This window comes from Protopterus annectens, chromosome 7.part0, assembly GCF_019279795.1.
Source record: "Protopterus annectens isolate FY-2018-M chromosome 7.part0, PAN1.0, whole genome shotgun sequence".
Classification (NCBI taxonomy): Eukaryota; Metazoa; Chordata; order Ceratodontiformes; family Protopteridae; genus Protopterus; species Protopterus annectens.
Genome location: NC_056739.1, coordinates 954,089,534 through 954,108,084, shown reverse-complemented (window position 1 = coordinate 954,108,084; position 18,551 = coordinate 954,089,534).

Below are 18,551 nucleotides of genomic sequence, written 5' to 3'. Positions count from 1 at the left end.
TATAACACACATATATTTTGTCATCTAACCACAGTGATGTAGTCAGCAGTTGAGCAAGTACACTTGCCAAATAATTACCCCACTGGAAAAAAAAAAAAAAAAAATATATATATATATATATATATATATATATATATATATCATTTCTCCCCAGGCCTCCGCTGAAAACAGGATCTGTGGAACCTAGTCGGACTTTCCCGGTCAACAAATGTTAAATAAATAAAAAAATAAAATATACATATATATATATATATATATATATATATTTATATATACATACAGATCCCTATCAGATGATAGAAACTTCATTTGACTGAATCCCATTTGACTCAGACCATAAGACCATAAGAAAAGGCCCTTTTCTCCACTGTAGTGCAATCTTGGAGTTAGTTTATATAGTTGGGGGGAGGGGGTGGGCCACAACCCCCACACCTATTCTGGTTTTATATCATCCACTTTACAATTTAGTATGTTGAAATTTAGCATTGTAGGATTTCAGTATTATGGGTTTCAGTCAAATGATTTTCACACACACACACACACACACACACACACACACACACACACACACACACACACACACACACACACACACACCTATAGGCAAACTGAGTTACCTTATTAGGGACTGCTCCATTCTTTTACTACAGTGCCAGGATAACTCAGGACTGAATGTTAAGGGATTAAGAAAAGCTATCAGTACTCCTGACATGTAACAATTACCAAGTGTTTAAATTGTCTACATATCTCACCCTATGGCTTCTTTAACATACTAAGAGTCCCAGACTACTTCATTACCCAACCTCTAGCAAAATTCCATTCTCTCTTGCTCTTCCAGAATGTGTCTCCACTTGTGGTGACAGAGACACCAACTCTCATTACCCCCTAGAACCACACTCCACAGCACTACACATGCTTTCTCCTCTCAGGCAACTACTCTTTTGGCAAGTTCTCCCCACTGACATTTAGGAAATCTACAGTTATTTCAATTTCCTCTACTCTCTTTTCCCCTCCTCTCCTCTGCTCTCCTCTTCTCACCTCTTCACTCTTCTCCTTTTAAGATGCATTGAATGTTAGCCCACTCTAGAAAATAGAGCGCATGCACTGTACATTGCATTGTGCTTCATTGTACATTGCACTGTACTTGGTCAGTAGAATGTATATACACAACTGTTTCTATGTAATCAGTCTAACTACTTTGATGATTGCTTACATTTCCATATTACTGTTTGTTTAATGTTTTGCATTTCACCTGGGCTGGCTTTAAATTGGTCAGTATTGATCAGTACACTACCATATTTAAAAAAAAAAAAATATATATATATATATATATATATATATATATATATATATATATTAGATACAAATACAGATATATAGCTACATATATATATATATATATATATATATATATATATATATATATATATATGTGCATGTATACACACACACACATATATATATATATTTATATAAATATATATATATATATATATATATATATATAGATGTACTAACTTGCTGTTGGTAAATGAGGTAAGCTTTCAGGGTTGCTATTATCCTTACCAGCCACATGTTTAACTGCAAATGACATATTCAGTTTCAAGGAATGAAAAATAAAATATCTTAAAATAGAATTGCACTGACTACAAATTTCAAGACGTCTTGGTTACAAGTGCAGTACTAACTGATTATCAGAAATGAAAACTTATGTTTTTTGTAGCTAAATTCCTGGACCCATGTCACCTATATAGGCATAGGTTCTAACAAGGTAATGTTCTTTATGGGTTCATAGGTAAGTACTGGGCTAGCTTCCTTTGCACACCCTTTTAAGCCTAAACAATTTCCCTTCCAAACGTAAGAATCAGTCTCAGTACCATGTGCTCATGAGATAAACACCTTAACCATTAAGCCATCCCCCAACCCTTCTTCACAAATCCCTTGTCCCTGCATAGACAAGCAAGGTGATTGCTATTAAGATAATCCCTGACCTTTTTCTACTCCAGCCAATGAACTTGTGTATAACTTTGTCAAATATATTAATTCTTACTTCTTTTTTATTTATTTATATTATTATCTTCTTACACTACAGTCACCTGAGATAATTAATACCCTAAAGCTCCAACACTTACCTGTTTAAACTCAGATTTAAGCCAATGACCGCACTGTGCACCCCAGGCTATAGGCCTCAGATTCTTCATTCTAGTCAACCGTGAAGCAGACAGCTGTTTACTTCACCAAAGTCCCGTAGAAAGACACCAGAACAATCTGAACCTTCCCTTAAGCAACCTCTAGTATGGAGCTTCTTAGTGTCCAAATTTAGCCACCTCCATTTCTTAACAGAAAGGAGTAACTCGTGTCCTTTCTGCAGCTTGACCCATTTGTCCATCACTTGATGTAAGGTGCATACTGTATGAAAATAGCTTTCTTTTGTTGAGATTCCAAAATGTTTAACAGGAAGGATACTGAAGAAGTAAGCAAAACTGGTAATTGCTTTCAAAAACAAGATATTTTGGACTTAAAATTGTATGCCATCTTAAATTGGTATAGCAGGGTTTAAATTATTATATCAGTTATGACCAAATAAACACCTCCATTCCACACCAGGAGGCAACAGAATGGGTTGACTTGCTCCTAACTGAGCTGGGAGCCCCCAGAAATGACATCAACAATGTCACAGAACTACTGGATATTGTTTTATCCTCCAATTTTTTCCTATTTGAGAGAGATTTGTATATCCAGAAGCAAGGTGTAGCTATGGGGTCTCCTTGCGGGGCTTCAGTAGCAAATTTATTCATGGCCTACTGGGAGAGACATTTTGTCCTCAATAACACCGAATGGAAGGATAAGTTGGTCTATTACACATGCTTTCTCGATGATGTGTTTATTCTCTTCAAGGGGAATTCAGAATACGCACAGGAATTTGTGGAATATTTGAACCAAACAACGTCCTTTCTTAAATTTACTTACAGTTTTGCTACAGATGTGATTGATTACCTTGATGTTAGGTTGACAAGAGACCCAGTGACTACCAGGTTGAAATCAGTTATTTTTAGAAAGGACACATATGTCAATTCATTTTTGCACTATACCAGTGCACACCCCTTCAAACTTAAAAGAGCCATAGTGAAAGGCCAGTTAGTGAGGGCGGTCAGAATGTGCACAGATCTGACTGATTTTTCATCTGAATGCACATTTTTAAAGGGATTATTTCTGAACCGAGGCTACCCTCGTAACTTAATTGAAGACTTGATCGATGAGGTAGAAACCAAGAGAACTAATGGCTTCTACAGACCTTTTTTGGCCAGTACGCTTGTGGTGGATGTAGATTTGGCCGAAGTACAGGACATTACAATAAATCCAACTATAGGGCCTTGTGTCACTGCCACAGTGAACGCCCACTTAAATGAATACCCATGCAGTTTTATTACTACTTTTAGAGCACAACCAAAAGCTGTTTGCTGAATTTCCTGTTTGCACTTAATTTTAAATCGTTTTTTTCTTAAAACTTGCATATTTTCTGTCCTTGACCTAGCACTCTTGTGTGGGGTCATTTACTGCACTGTTATAACTTGATATTACTTGTGAACCTCTGCTATCTCTGTAAAAAACAAAAACAAAAAAAATCTTGCTTTTTTCCCACTTTTCTGAGAGTTAAAAAAGTTCAGTTACAGGCTTGCTGTTCCTGAACTGTTTGAAAGTTTCTGTGAGGCCATTTTTGCTTGGGCTGAAGGAGGGGCTCTGTGTTCATCAGTGGCAGTGACTAACATTGAGCAGCTTCCCTGCCCCCCGTGGAGGTGGTTACTGAATTGAAACTGTAGTTTTATTGGCCACTAGGGGTCATTTCCATAACTCCTTCATCTTCCTCTCTTAAAACCTAGTTGCCTCGTGGTTTGAGCGTCTTTTCAGGCTTGTTGGCTGTTGGTGAAGCACCCTCCAAGAGGAAAAAACGCTGAGAGAAGAAGGGAGCCACTTTTGAGATTTTAAGTATTTTTTCTCTGTTTATTTGCTAAGTTTTTCTGCATAGCTGCCTAGCTTGAGCATTTTCTGGCTTGTTAAACTTGATTTCTGTATTAGTAGCTGTATTTAGAGCACAACCAAAAGCTGTTTGCTGAATTTCCTGTTTGCACTTAATTTTAAATCGTTTTTTCTTAAAACTTGCATATTTTCTGTCCTTGACCTAGCACTCTTGTGTGGGGTCATCTACTGCACTGTTATAACTTGATATTACTTGTGAACCTCTGCTATCTCTGTAAAAAACAAAAACCAAAGAAAAAATATCTTGCTTTTTCCCACTTTTCTGAGAGTTAAAAAGTTCAGTTACAGGCTTGCTGTTCCTGAACTGTTTGAAAGTTTCTGTGAGGCCATTTTGCTTGGGCTGAAGGAGGGGCTCTGTGTTCATCAGTGGCAGTGACTAACATTGAGCAGCTTCCCTGCCCCCGTGGAGGTGGTTACTGAATTGAAACTGTAGTTTTATTGGCCACTAGGGGTCATTTCCATAACTCCTTCATCTTCCTCTCTTAAAACCTAGTTGCCTCGTGGTTTGAGCGTCTTTTCAGGCTTGTTGGCTGTTGGTGAAGCACCCTCCAAGAGGAAAAAATGCTGAGAGAAGAAGGGAGCCACTTTTGAGATTTTAAGTATTTTTCTCTGTTTATTTGCTAAGTTTTTCTGCATAGCTGCCTAGCTTGAGCATTTTCTGGCTTGTTAAACTTGATTTCTGTATTAGTAGCTGTATTTAGAGCACAACCAAAAGCTGTTTGCTGAATTTCCTGTTTGCACTTAATTTTAAATCGTTTTTTCTTAAAACTTGCATATTTTCTGTCCTTGACCTAGCACTCTTGTGTGGGGTCATTTACTGCACTGTTATAACTTGATATTACTTGTGAACCTCTGCTATCTCTGTAAAAAACAAAAACAAAAAAAAATCTTGCTTTTTTCCCACTTTTCTGAGAGTTAAAAAAGTTCAGTTACAGGCTTGCTGTTCCTGAACTGTTTGAAAGTTTCTGTGAGGCCATTTTTGCTTGGGCTGAAGGAAGGGCTCTGTGTTCATCAGTGGCAGTGACTAACATTGAGCAGCTTCCCTGCCCCCGTGGAGGTGGTTACTGAATTGAAACTGTAGTTTTATTGGCCACTAGGGGTCATTTCCATAACTCCTTCATCTTCCTCTCTTAAAACCTAGTTGCCTCGTGGTTTGAGCGTCTTTTCAGGCTTGTTGGCTGTTGGTGAAGCACCCTCCAAGAGGAAAAACGCTGAGAGAAGAAGGAGCCACTTTTGAGATTTTAAGTATTTTTCTCTGTTTATTTGCTAAGTTTTTCTGCATAGCTGCCTAGCTTGAGCATTTTCTGGCTTGTTAAACTTGATTTCTGTATTAGTAGCTGTATTTAGAGCACAACCAAAAGCTGTTTGCTGAATTTCCTGTTTGCACTTAATTTTAAATCGTTTTTTCTTAAAACTTGCATATTTTCTGTCCTTGACCTAGCACTCTTGTGTGGGGTCATTTACTGCACTGTTATAACTTGATATTACTTGTGAACCTCTGCTATCTCTGTCAAAAACAAAAAAAAAAAAATCTTGCTTTTTTCCCACTTTTCTGAGAGTTAAAAAAGTTCAGTTACAGGCTTGCTGTTCCTGAACTGTTTGAAAGTTTCTGTGAGGCCATTTTTGCTTGGGCTGAAGGAGGGGCTCTGTGTTCATCAGTGGCAGTGACTAACATTGAGCAGCTTCCCTGCCCCCCGTGGAGGTGGTTACTGACTTGAAACTGTAGTTTTATTGGCCACTAGGGGTCATTTCCATAACTCCTTCATTTGTCCTCAGAGGAGTGGTTTAAGGCAGTAACTTGTAGTTTATTGGTCATTTTGGGTCATTTCCGGTCTTTTCCAGCCCCCTGCTATAAAGCACGCTTTAGCGCGCATTAGCGCGATTTAGCCCGATTTAGCGCAGAGCTGCCACTGTTGCACACTAGGGCAGCGCCGGTTAAGCAGGTTTAAACTATTCGGGCTACCTAAAGTCCACTCTTCAAATTTTCCCTTAAAACTACCTTCCTCGAACTATACTACTGATCTAATCAGCGTATCCTATAATTAAAAAGATCATCTCTACTTGACTCCAAGTAGACTATTCTCTATCTTTTAAACGTAGCACTTGCTCCTACAGTACTTATTACCTTGATACGGCACTCTTGTCATAGATAGTACCCCAAAAAGGCAACCCCCCATTTCTCGGTCACCCACGTCCCCCGGAATCTTTTTTAAAGTTTTTTTTTGTCTATTCCTTCTAGCATGTCGAGGGATCAGTTGCTAGTGTCCTCTCCTGCTCAGCTGGTGAACCTGGGAATATTGAGGCAATGTTACAATTGCCTCATGTACACAGACAACCCTCTCCTCCTCCCACAAAACACAAATACATGCGAGAGATGCAACTATACGGCCAAACTGGAGGCTGAGCTCTCTCAACATAGGACTGGCAAGACCAGTCAGGAGGAGAAGGTTACCACACACACTATAGACCCAGTCTCACATAGTACCATTACAACCTCAAATCATACACATAAACACACAAAGACATACTCGGAGGCTCTGATCAAAAATCTACCAAAACAGCAGAGGCCACCAAAGCAGACACCCAAACAACCACCACCTCAGAACACAACACCTGCAACACATAGACCTCACAGTCAGAGTGTCAAACAGTCACAGCCCTTAAGGCCAAACACAATGCCAGACACACTAGTCATTGGTGACTCCATAGTCAGACACACTGACGTCCCACTCACCAGACTGAGTAAGGAGAAGGTCACAGTAAGCTGCCTGTCGGGCGCTAGAATCCGCCACATAACGCAAGCACTCAGGTCTCTCAACAGCAGGTACAAATATGACTCAGTCATTGTCCACGCTGGTGTAAACGACCTGAGATGTACCTCCTTGGACTACATGAAAAGAGACATTGAGGAGCTCTCTGATTATGTAGCCCAGGCAGGTATGACCCTGACCTTGAGCAGTATCCTACCTTCACCAAGAATGATGCCACAATACAGAGATAAGATGATCAGCTTTAACAATTGGCTTAAACACTGGTGTCATTCAAAGGGGATCCAGTGTCTGTCTGCCTGGGATGACATGCTGGACAAGCCACGCTGCTTCGCAAGGGACGGCTTGCACCTGTCACCCCTGGGATTCCGGATATTGGCAAAGGCTCTTGCCACCCCCATAGTGCCTTTTTTAGGCAAGACTCAAATTCTAAACCTACCACCCTAGAACACAAAAAAGGAAAAAAACTAAGGGTAATGCTGCTCAATGCCAGAAGTCTAAATCTCAAAATGCACGCACTCGAGGCCCTTCTCAGTATGGAGAACATCGATGTCTGTGCTGTGACAGAAACCTGGTTCAAGGCTCCTGAGAGCACCCCAGCGCTATCAGGTTTTACCTCATATCATGCGTTCCGGCCCCAAAATCTGAACAATACCAAGAAAGGAGGGGTATCCATATTCATCAAGGACACCCACACCTCAAGACTGGTGGCAACGCACGATGCATCGGAGACCATCCAGGTGCAATTAACCATAGGCAAGACTGCTCTGCAAATTGTAGCATGTTACAGGCCACCCTCACAAACTCAGGAACCTCACATGGCCTTCCTGAAAACACTAGAGGGATAAATGTATCACCAAACACCATCATACTAGGTGACTTCAATTACCCTAATATAGACTGGGAACACTACTCAAGCCCAAACACCCTAGCCCAAAAGTTCCTGGAATTCATAAACTCAAATGCCATGGAACAACTAGTCACCATCCCCACAAGAGGAGATAACATACTTGATCTCATCATCACGAACATGGGAGCACAATGTTCAACACCGGAGGTGTACCCCTCACTGGTGAGATCAGACCACAAACTAATCTCGCTGGAGGTCCTCATCCCACCCCCACCTGAAATAAAAAAGACCACAGTAAAAAACTTCTCAAAAGCCCACTTCACACTTCTAAAAACTAGTGTGGTCTCCTTTAAGGCCCCCGAGCCAGCGGAAAACAGTACTCAAGCCGCTGAATCACTTACAAATGCCTTCTACCAGCACCTGCAGGACTGCATGGATAAGGCAATCCCAAGCAAAACAAAGACTTTTTGTACCAAAGGCAAGCGTCCAGTCTAGTGGACCCCAGCCATAAACAAACTCTACAACAAAAGGAGGAAGCTACTACAAGATAGAGCAAAATCCTTAAAAGGTAAGACACCCTTGATCACTATAAGTAAAAAACTAAGAGCTCTCATAAAATCATCCAAAGCAAATTTCGAGAGAAAAATAGCTAAAGACTCAAAAGACAATCATAAGGCCTTCTTTAGCTATGTTAGAAACCTGGGAGGAAACTCCCAGATATGCTCAGAGCTAGTTCAAAATGATGTGAAGATTACTGATCCTACAGACATTGCCAACATACTGGCTGACAGGTTCAGTGCAAACTTCTCCCCTCCCCACCCAAAGCAGAGCTATCTATACCAAACAATTGCATCCCCCCAAACATCTCCAGCCCAAGTGAGAACTGCTCTCTCCAAAGCAGAAAACACAGCATCCATGGGACCTGATGGTGTCCCCGGCTGTGTGCTCCATGAACTCAATGAGGAATTAAACCCACAGCTAGGACAGCTGTTTAATCAAAGTCTTACCTGTGGATACGTACCCAGGGAGTGGCGCACTGCAACTGTGGTACCACTTCACAAAGGCGGTGCCTCCACCGACCCTGGAAATTACCGGCCCATTAGCTTGACAAGCCTTATCTGCAAAGCCATGGAGAGGATCATAATGGACCTCATAAATAAAGACATAGGCAATTTGCAGACTTTGGATCCAACCCAGTTTGGCTTTGTCAAAGGCAGATCATGCCTTTTAAACTTGGTTGACTTTTTCAAAACAGTCACCAAAGCCATTGATGAGGGAAAGGCAGTCCATACAGCCTACCTCGATCTGGCTAAGGCCTTGATACAATACCCCACTCGGGTATCATTGAAAAACTCATCAGCTTAAATGTCAACCCATACATCACAAGATGGGTTGCAAACTGGCTGAGTGACAGAACCCACAGGGTCAGAGTTGCTGGTGCCATGTCAGACTCAAAGCCTGTCACAAGTGGTGTCCCACAGGGCTCAGTCCTGGGCCCACTCTTGTTTGGCATCTATTTTTCCGAAGTACAAGCAAACACAGGAGGGTTATGGCTGACAAAGTTTGCAGATGACTGCAAACTGGGCCATAGTAGAAAACACATCTGACACAGATATCCTTCAGAAGGGTCTCACAGAAAGCGGATAACTGGTGCCAGAGCCACGGCCTAAAGTTAAATGCCAAAAAATGCATAGTCATACCCTTCGGGAAAAACAAGGTTACCCCTAGCTACCAAATAGGTGGCAATCCACTAAGCACAGAAGAAGTTATCAGGGACCTGGGGACCCATGTTGATAGTAGTCTGTCATTCGACACCCATGTAGCTAAAGTAGTTAGGAAGACCTTCTACATTGCCCACCTTATCATGAAGGGATTCTCATCTAGATCAAGGGAGGTCATAGTCTCCCTTTACTCATCACTCATCAGACCAATGATTGAGTACAATGCCCCATTCGAATGTATCTGACCCGACACTTGCAGCAGCTGGAGAGGCCACAAAAGTTCCTCACCAAAAGGATAAAGGGTCTCAAAAATCTGTCCTATGCTGCCCGACTGAAAGAACTCCAGCTCTATTCAGTCGCTACCGCTTGCTCAGAGGTGACCTTTGCCTAACATACAAGGCCATGTCAAACCCAGATTTGATGAATATGCTTCACCTCAAAAATCTGGATCCATCAGAGCCACAAGGGCGGAGACTTAAACCTTGACACGGCTATTAATAGGACGTGCTGGAGGGATAGATTCATCACCCAAAGACTCCCTATGCTGTGGAACAAAATCCCGGTACATGTGAGGCAGAGCACCTCGCTGGCCTTGTTCAAGAGAAATCTTGACCAATGGATGGGAGATCGCAGATATACCCCAGGGATTACCTCAGTGTCACTGCTCGACAGAGGCACAGCAAAATAATGGGTATAGTTCCCCATACTAAAGGGGTGGCATAAGCCACAAAACGATGGGCTAGGCTTGTAAATGCCCTCGGGCAGATAGCCTAGTATGAACCTATGAACCTATGAACCTATGAATATCAACTCTCATTTGATTCAAGAAATATTAAATAAGAATTGGCATTTCATTTCTAGCACTCCCTTGCTGGTGGAAAAACTGGGAGAAAAACCTAGAACAGTCTATAAAAGGGGTAAGAACATCAAAGAATTACTGCAAAAGAACCCAGTTCAAGAAATCAAAAGTAGAACAAAAGGCTCTTTTGCATGTGGCTTTTGTAGCCAGTGTCCCTCTATTAAGACTGGCAGCTCCTTTTGCATTAAGGAGAAGAAATTTGATATTTATCATAGAATCACGTGCAGCACAAAATCTATTATCTATGTAGCTTTTTGCTCTTGTTGTCCAGTATACTATGTCGGTAAGACCGACAATAGGTTTAAGGACCGCATTTACCAGCACAACTATGCCATCAAAAACAAGAAGTGCGAGAATGCCTTGGCCAAACACATAGTAAATTGTCCTGGGCACTCCTTCTCATTTATGGGCATTGATCACATTTCAGCTTCTATTAGAGGAGGACCAACTTCAATTTTATTAGAAACTTGTGAATTGTTATGGCAACTAAAGTTGGACGCGTTTAATATACCAGGTCTCAACGATAGCTGCAACATTGCCGCCTACTTAAAATATAAATCTTATTTGAGGTAGCTCATTCACTTTAACACATATTTTAAGTTATTTAGAGGTTGCTTCCTCTTTTACACTGTTAGGTAAGTGCTTTAGGGGTTTTAAGGTGCTTACATGAATACCCCCCTTTTTTGAAGATGATTGTATCAAAAAGAAAATAAGTATTTTGCTATAACTTCCATTTTGAAGGAGCGAGCTTCATTTAGCACTCTTTTGCGCATTTAAAATATGTGAATGGGCTAGTCTGGTATCCTCTGATACTTGTTTATATGACACTGATTATTACACATTTACGAAGCCTTTAGGGCTTACGTACGTACATATATTTTAAAAAAAGTTAAAAAAGTTAAAAAATAAAAATAGGATTCCTTTTATGTATGTTTTTATTGGATAGCTTGTTGTATTAAACCTTACTTTGATTAGGTAGGCAAGATAATTTAAAATCGATAATACGTTTTAGTTTAAGTTAAAAATAAGTGCTATTGAGTATATTGTTATAGCACATTTTTTAGCTATATATTTTGGTTTTTTGTTAAATGGCTGGGCCAAATTGAAATGATCTAATAAGCCAAGCAGTTGCTGCTGTAATTTAATACATTATGTTATTTATGTTTTAGGTTAGGTCATTGTTTTTACATGTGGTTTTTACCACAGCAAATGCCCTCAAGCCAAGGAAAACCAGATGATGCTTAAACGCTCTTTATTCAAGACAAAACGTTTTCGCCCCTGCTATGCAGCAAGCTTCATCAGAAACAACAAAATGAATAAAAAGTTCAGCACACTTTTAAATAGTGTAGACATGATGTCATTTCCTTGGGAACAGTGTAACCAATAAAACAAACAAGAGGAAGGTATTCACTTAAAAAAACAAGAATAAAACTTCCTGAAAATAAGGATACATTACAACAAGAAGCGTAACAATGCAAATAACATTACGTGTATATATATATGTTAAAATCACATTCATATTAACATAAAAAATATGAAATATATAATATAAAAGATAAAAAATATTTATATTTGTAAATGTAAAATACTTTCCAAAGAGAGAGATGAAGGGGCATACTATCTCTGGTAGCTTTTATATCTAAGTATCGAAGAAATGTTACAAGCCTCGTTTAGACCAGGGTAAGAGAATGCATCAACCCCAATTTGCCACTCGAGTTCCCTGGTCTCTAGAAATAGTGACTGAGGTCCACCTCTAGGGCCCAAAGTAACCTGTTCAATTCCCATAAATTCAAAACTATGACCTATGTTATTGACAATGTGTTTAGATAAAGCATTGTCAGTTTTTTTATTTTTTTATTGCATAACAATGTTGGTAAATTCGATCACTGAACTTGCGATCAGTTTTCCCTATGTAAAAACAGGGACAGCAAACACAAAAGGCAACATAAACAATTGATTTAGTATTACAATATGTTATTTATGTTTTAGGTTAGGTCATTGTTTTTACATGTGTTTTTTACGAATGAGGACTTATGGTGTTGTTGTCACTTTAAATATTAAACTATCTAAACGATCTATCCAGGAAAGTGATGTAACCACAGTACTTGTTTTGTACTTACTTAAGAGCGTGTTTTAAACTTTAATACTATTTCTCTGAAGAAGCTACCTTTTGTGCGTAGTGAAAACGCTGCTTTGTCTTGTGTAAATAAAAATTGCGTTAAGGAACTAATCGCTTGGTGAGGTTCTTTTTGGCTCGAGGCTACATTTCACTGGTTTGTCATCTTTGCGCTTTGTAACAGTTATGACCAAATGGAAACTATGCTGCAAAGTAGGATAGTTTTCCAGCAGCAGGAGAGAGGTGCTATAATTCATAGATTGCATACTGCACAGATTACTATGTTCACTTCTGGTAGTAATCTGAAATAAGAACATTGATTAGACGGCCCACCCAAAGACAACTATCTGAAGTTGTAAGAGTTCATGAAGTATTATAATGGAGTAATTGTGGTCTTACTGGCTTAACATCATGGAGCTCTGTAGTTATATATATTATTACCTGCATGAAAAATGTTAATGTGAATCAATTATTAACAATACTGTACAGATTATTTTTATCAACAAAATGTTGATTTTTAGATTCTTACAAATAGCCGTTTTGAACCTTTACTTGAAACACGGTACTGCTGTTACTTGCAGGCTTTTGTTTTTATCCTCTGTGTGGAAAATTTGATCCTTCATGTAACCATTTGAAATGCAAAGGAATGAATACAATCATTAGAACAGAAACATGAGATGTGTGAAAAGGTAAGTGTATGTGCACTAAGTCTAAGATCATACTACCTTAGAGTCACCCCTTACTCCTAGGTACTGTGAACATGGAGTTAGTACACGTAGGTAGTGAGGATATGTGAGGTGTAAGGGTGGGAGCTTACTTTAAACAAGTACAGTGAGTTTGAACATTCTTTGTTTTCCATTCGATTTGATTCAGTGCATATTTGTTATAAATGTGGGGTGTGCATCTATAAATCTGTCAATTACAATAAAGAAACCCTTCAGATTAACATTTGAATTCTGAACCTTCAGATAAATGTTTGAAATTTTGAGCAACTGAAATGTGATCCTCATAAAAGCAAGACTAACCATGTAAAAAGAAGTTTATTTATTCTTAGTGTACCCCCTTACTCCAAGGTACAGAAATCTTGCATTTAGTATATTTAAATAGCCGGGGTTTTGGGATGGGTGCAGTCTGTCGCCAATTACCATTTATGACTCATAACTGCAAAACTCTTGAGTTAAGTGTCTTGTAATTACAATAGGGATCTGGACTTTAAAGTAGAAGAAACATATGAATTCATAAACTGGACTATAGAAAAGCCATGGAAAATTACACTCCCAAAACGGTCATTTTTCATTTGAATATACAAGAAAGTTGTAAGAGATGTGCATCTCAGCCTTCAAAAATATATTTATTAATTGTCACACCATAGGCTAGTCATTTATACATTGTTGCATCAATGTGACATTCCTTAGAAATGTTTTCAGGATGAAGAAAATTTATTTGCAGAATCTAATGCTAATAACATTTTAAGTGGCATTTATCCTAAAAACATTAGGAACGGGATGAAAAAAGAGGTATACTGGGGTAAATTAGCTATACTGGCATATCAGTAGCCTAAAGATACTAGGCAGAAAAAATGTTGTCCTCTTATAAGTAGGATCTAGGTGCCAAATTAGTTGGACCACAAATACAAAATAAAGACATTTTGAGCAAATCAGTAGCTCAGGGACACACTTGAAAGGCAGCAATGTAAAGACAGCAGAAAATGGATACATGGCTTCAGGGCAAAATTGACAAACATAAACAAAGACTGTGGAAAAGTATATCCAGAATTTAAAAAAAAATGTAAGTCTGATACAGGCCAAAGATAAGGCAAGCAGAGGAAAAAGAAGTCCTTGTAAGGCAGTAGAGGGCAGTGCACCATGGTTGAGGGTGATAAGCATGGCATTTAGGTACGAAGACATGTGGCTCTGTAAATGTAAGGTGCAATTTGTGACAGAAGGACATTCATGCAACTGTCAGCACCAAACAGAATATCAGTGCTTGGCGATCACATCCTATTCTAGGATGGTATTTATAAGTTATAGGTTACACAGTAACAATGTTATGTTTTTTATTGCTGCAGTATGTCTGCATGTGGCAACAGTAGCATCTCCTATGCATCAATCATTCCTGAAACCTCAGTCTGACATACTATTTGGATGCATGAAGTCACACAGGCAGGAAACCAAGTTATCACTGTCTGTATGCTAATACAACCGTACAGTACTGCTGCTTAGGCGCGTGTGAAATCCTATGGAATACACTAATAGAGAGCCATTTGCTACTTCATATGCTGAATGCACATACATACATACCAGGCTGCACAGTCCCTTCCAAACAGATAGACACAGCCAACATTTGAATTATATCATTGACATTGTCTGTGCAGGCCACTTGACTCCAAGCCCATACATGAGGAACCCCTAACGGACTCTTAACCATTTGTGCACTGTGCTCCACGAAACAGGCAAGTAAAACTTAGTGCTTTTAAATGAAGGCTTATAGTAATATTGCTGTCATGTGGTTGGTAAGCCAGCCAATGATCATGCATGGCAATCAGATGCAGAACAATGGAATAGCACACTGCAAGAGCAAAAACCGCTGCAGAAGATGCGGTATTTAGTCTATAAGCAGTGTGCAGCCTTTTTAAGTGAGCTGTGGGTGATTTATCCCATCTAGGGATACTTGCTGTAATATACATTCTTTTATTTGCCTAATATCACAATTTTTTTTCTCAGAGATGAAACCTTAAAAATTATAGTTCTTGCACAAAAGCCTGCATACAAATCAGTAGCACTGAACTGTTCCCCATATTGTCATACATTTAATATTCTAAAGGTAATATCAATGTGTGCTGCACTAAGTGCACATTTCTGGATGCAGTTTTCTTAGTATGGGAAATCTAACTTCTGAAAGTTTTGTATTTTCAACAATGTTAACTTAATTCTGTACAGTTGTACTACTCTCATAATATCAACCAGTCTAGTGACGTACAGCTAGTGAAGTAACCAGCACATCATACACGTTATGCTTAGCCAAAATCTCATCGTACCTTCATTGCCTCAGTTAGGTGTGCTCTCATGCTTTGCTCCTGAGCACTTGAAGCCAGCAGATGATTACCATCAGTATCCACTGCACCCCTTGTTTGCCATTGGGACGAACCTAGAAACATCCAAGCCAAAATGCATAATGTCTGCCAGTACTGGAACCAACCATCACCTGCTGGTCTGTGAGAGTATGCTTGAAATGGTACCTTGACCAGGGTCTCTGTCATGATGAAGACTATGGCATAAGGTTAAACCATGTAGAATTAAGAAGTTTCACAGCCCTGAAGTGAAGTGCATCCATTGTCTATCAACTACTCATTTTGGTGCTTCTTCCAAGTAGGTGAAGTCTTAGTAAAGCCAATGTGATTTTTTGATCTGACCTTTTCTGCTTAACAAAAAAAAAAATAAATAATTCAAGGTTTGGACTACTGCATCATCTCAAAGGATTACCCCACTGCCACTTCTGAAACAGAATAGCCAATGCAGTTCTTTTTATTTTATTTATTTAACATTTATTTACCCGGAAAGTCCGACTTGAAACGAAAACAATTTTCAGTGAAGGCTAGGGAGAAATGCTCCAGACACATGAATTTATAACATGGGAGGAAACCGGAGCACCTGGAGGAAACCAACAGGAATGCAGAGAAGATATGCACACTCCACACAGAAGGCACTCCAGCTGAGAATTGTGCCAGAGAACCTCTTGCTGTGAGGTGATAATGCAACCGCTGCACCACTGTGCCATCTTTTTCCCTTTGCTCATGTACATCAGTTTCTCTTGTTATCTTCCTATGCATCTAATCTGTCTATATATCTATAGTCTGTCCTCAGTGGCCTCTTTAGCCATGACCTGGCCTCACTTATCAATAGCTTACATTACAAATGCCTTGCATTCAGAAAGAAGATATTATTAAACAAAAATAAAAGTACATTGCATTCAATGGAAACTTATATTAGTTTCTATATTAATGCTTAGACTGTATCATATTATGTTGTCAAATACTGCACTGCATGTGTAGTTAGTTACTGTGATGTGTTCATCTCATTCCCTTCTATGAAGCCAAGGCATGCAGAGCATTTGGACAAAAATCAAGCTATAGTCTCACAGTTCAAACAAATGTTCTATCTCTAAAACCGTAAGAGTTGCTATTGAATTACATGACAAAGCAGTGCAAAGTCACCTTTATAATAGAGGCATTCACTCAATTTCCATCTTAAACTAGAATTTATAAGTCAAAATTAGTACAGCAAATATTAATTTTGTAATGTTTTACAAATTCAAGTACCTTTAGTATGCATTAAATGTAAATACATACTGCCAGCCACATTTGTTCATCTATCTCTAAGCTTTCAACTGAGGTTAAATAAACATTTCTGCCTATACTGTTCAGCTGTCAAGATGTTTGCATAAATATTAAAACATCTCATTTCATTTTTTGAACAAGATTTTGTCAAAGGTAAATTTTGCAGCATTTTATCTAACTTTATTAGATTCAATGCTGTTTCATTGGTGATCAGACTGTCAGAGTGTGCTTTTTATCAGTTAATGGTTTAAGTGAAAGGGTGGGTATTTATCATTTACTTATACTGATAACTGGGGATTTCCAGTTATGGTAAGGGAGTAGGAAGGAAATGTTATAGTTATTGAGATAGGTGGGAGATATATATAATGAGTGATCATTGAATTCAGATTTATGGGTCAAGACAGGAGTTTTAAGGTTAGGACATGATTGGGGAGTTTAGGAAGGAGGAGGGTAGTTTCACAGTTAGGTTAAATGTTCTGGGAGGGCAGGATAGATTAGCCAGATCAGTTTGTGGAGAGTTATGTAAGTTGGGAGGGTCGGGGTAATTGGAAGTAGGAACCAGGGATTGTAGGCTATTCAATAGTTTATTTTTCAGTGGTGTGGGATTCAGTGAAAGTTAGACTGATGTTAGTGGTTTTCAGTTATGTAAGACAAATCCTATGAGAATGCGAATAATTATCATTGATGTTAGGGAGTTTTGATTAAATGAAATAGATCATATGAGAATATGAATACTTCACACACCAATTACAAAATATCTTTCTAGCTGCACTAGGCAGAAGTCAAATATCAGTGCAGTTGTGCTACCTATCACATAAAACTGAAAATTAAATCTTTCGGTAGTTTTTGTATGGTATAGTTTTGCAATTATTAATATAAATCTGAAAAGGTAATGTGACGCTTGGAAGCATCACTCAGCTGATCCTGCAGAAACACCTAAAGAGTCAATTAGAGTTTAAAGAGATAATTAAAGTTTCAAATTAACCTACATAAAATTACTGGTATGCAAATGTATCCTGCTTAATTTCAAGTAGGCAGAGAATAATACTCACTTCTGTCTATAACTGGATTCCTGGGAACATAACATCACTGTGTCTTTTGGAGGCAGGTTGACTGGCTGACCTTAAATGATAGGTGAATCTATACCTCTCCCTTTGTTGCAATCTTCTTCAGGTAGATGCTTCACAGATTTTATTAAACTCTATAAGTTGTACTCCCACAGACCTAACATGTTTACAAAATGTCTTGAGCATACCAACATGATTGTGTTGCATCTGCAGAATGGCCAGAATTAACATTTTCCTTTCCATTTATTTATTCATTTTAGTTTCATATATGATGTTTAAAAATACATAAATGAAAATGCAAGCACACTGAAATCCATAAAGTAAATCATTAAGACAAATGAAATGACTTAACTTCATATATAGATAATAGAAAATATACAAATTGAGTGTTTGCAAAACAGAAACAGTATGCAAATAATACTTTGCAATGCCGAAGGTCTAAAACATATATTGCAATGAATTCACCAGCATTTAATTTTCTAACATTTTAATTGCATTTTGCAACTATATTGATATCATTGTATTTTGCAACTTTGCCCAACCTGGGACGAAAATTGGTCAGCTGTAATCAGTATTCTATCCTAGTTTAAGAATTCAAATAAATAAAATAAAAGGATTTCCTAACTTACATCAAAATCTATAAGTGACAATATTCTCTTTACTTATGATAGTTTGTTTGCATTTACTTATATAACTAAGTATATATAAAAAAATGATGAAAAAAGATAGGGTTAATTGTTCCAGCTTCTTAATTTAACGTATCTGGATACTGTTTAAGTAATTCATAGTTAAGATC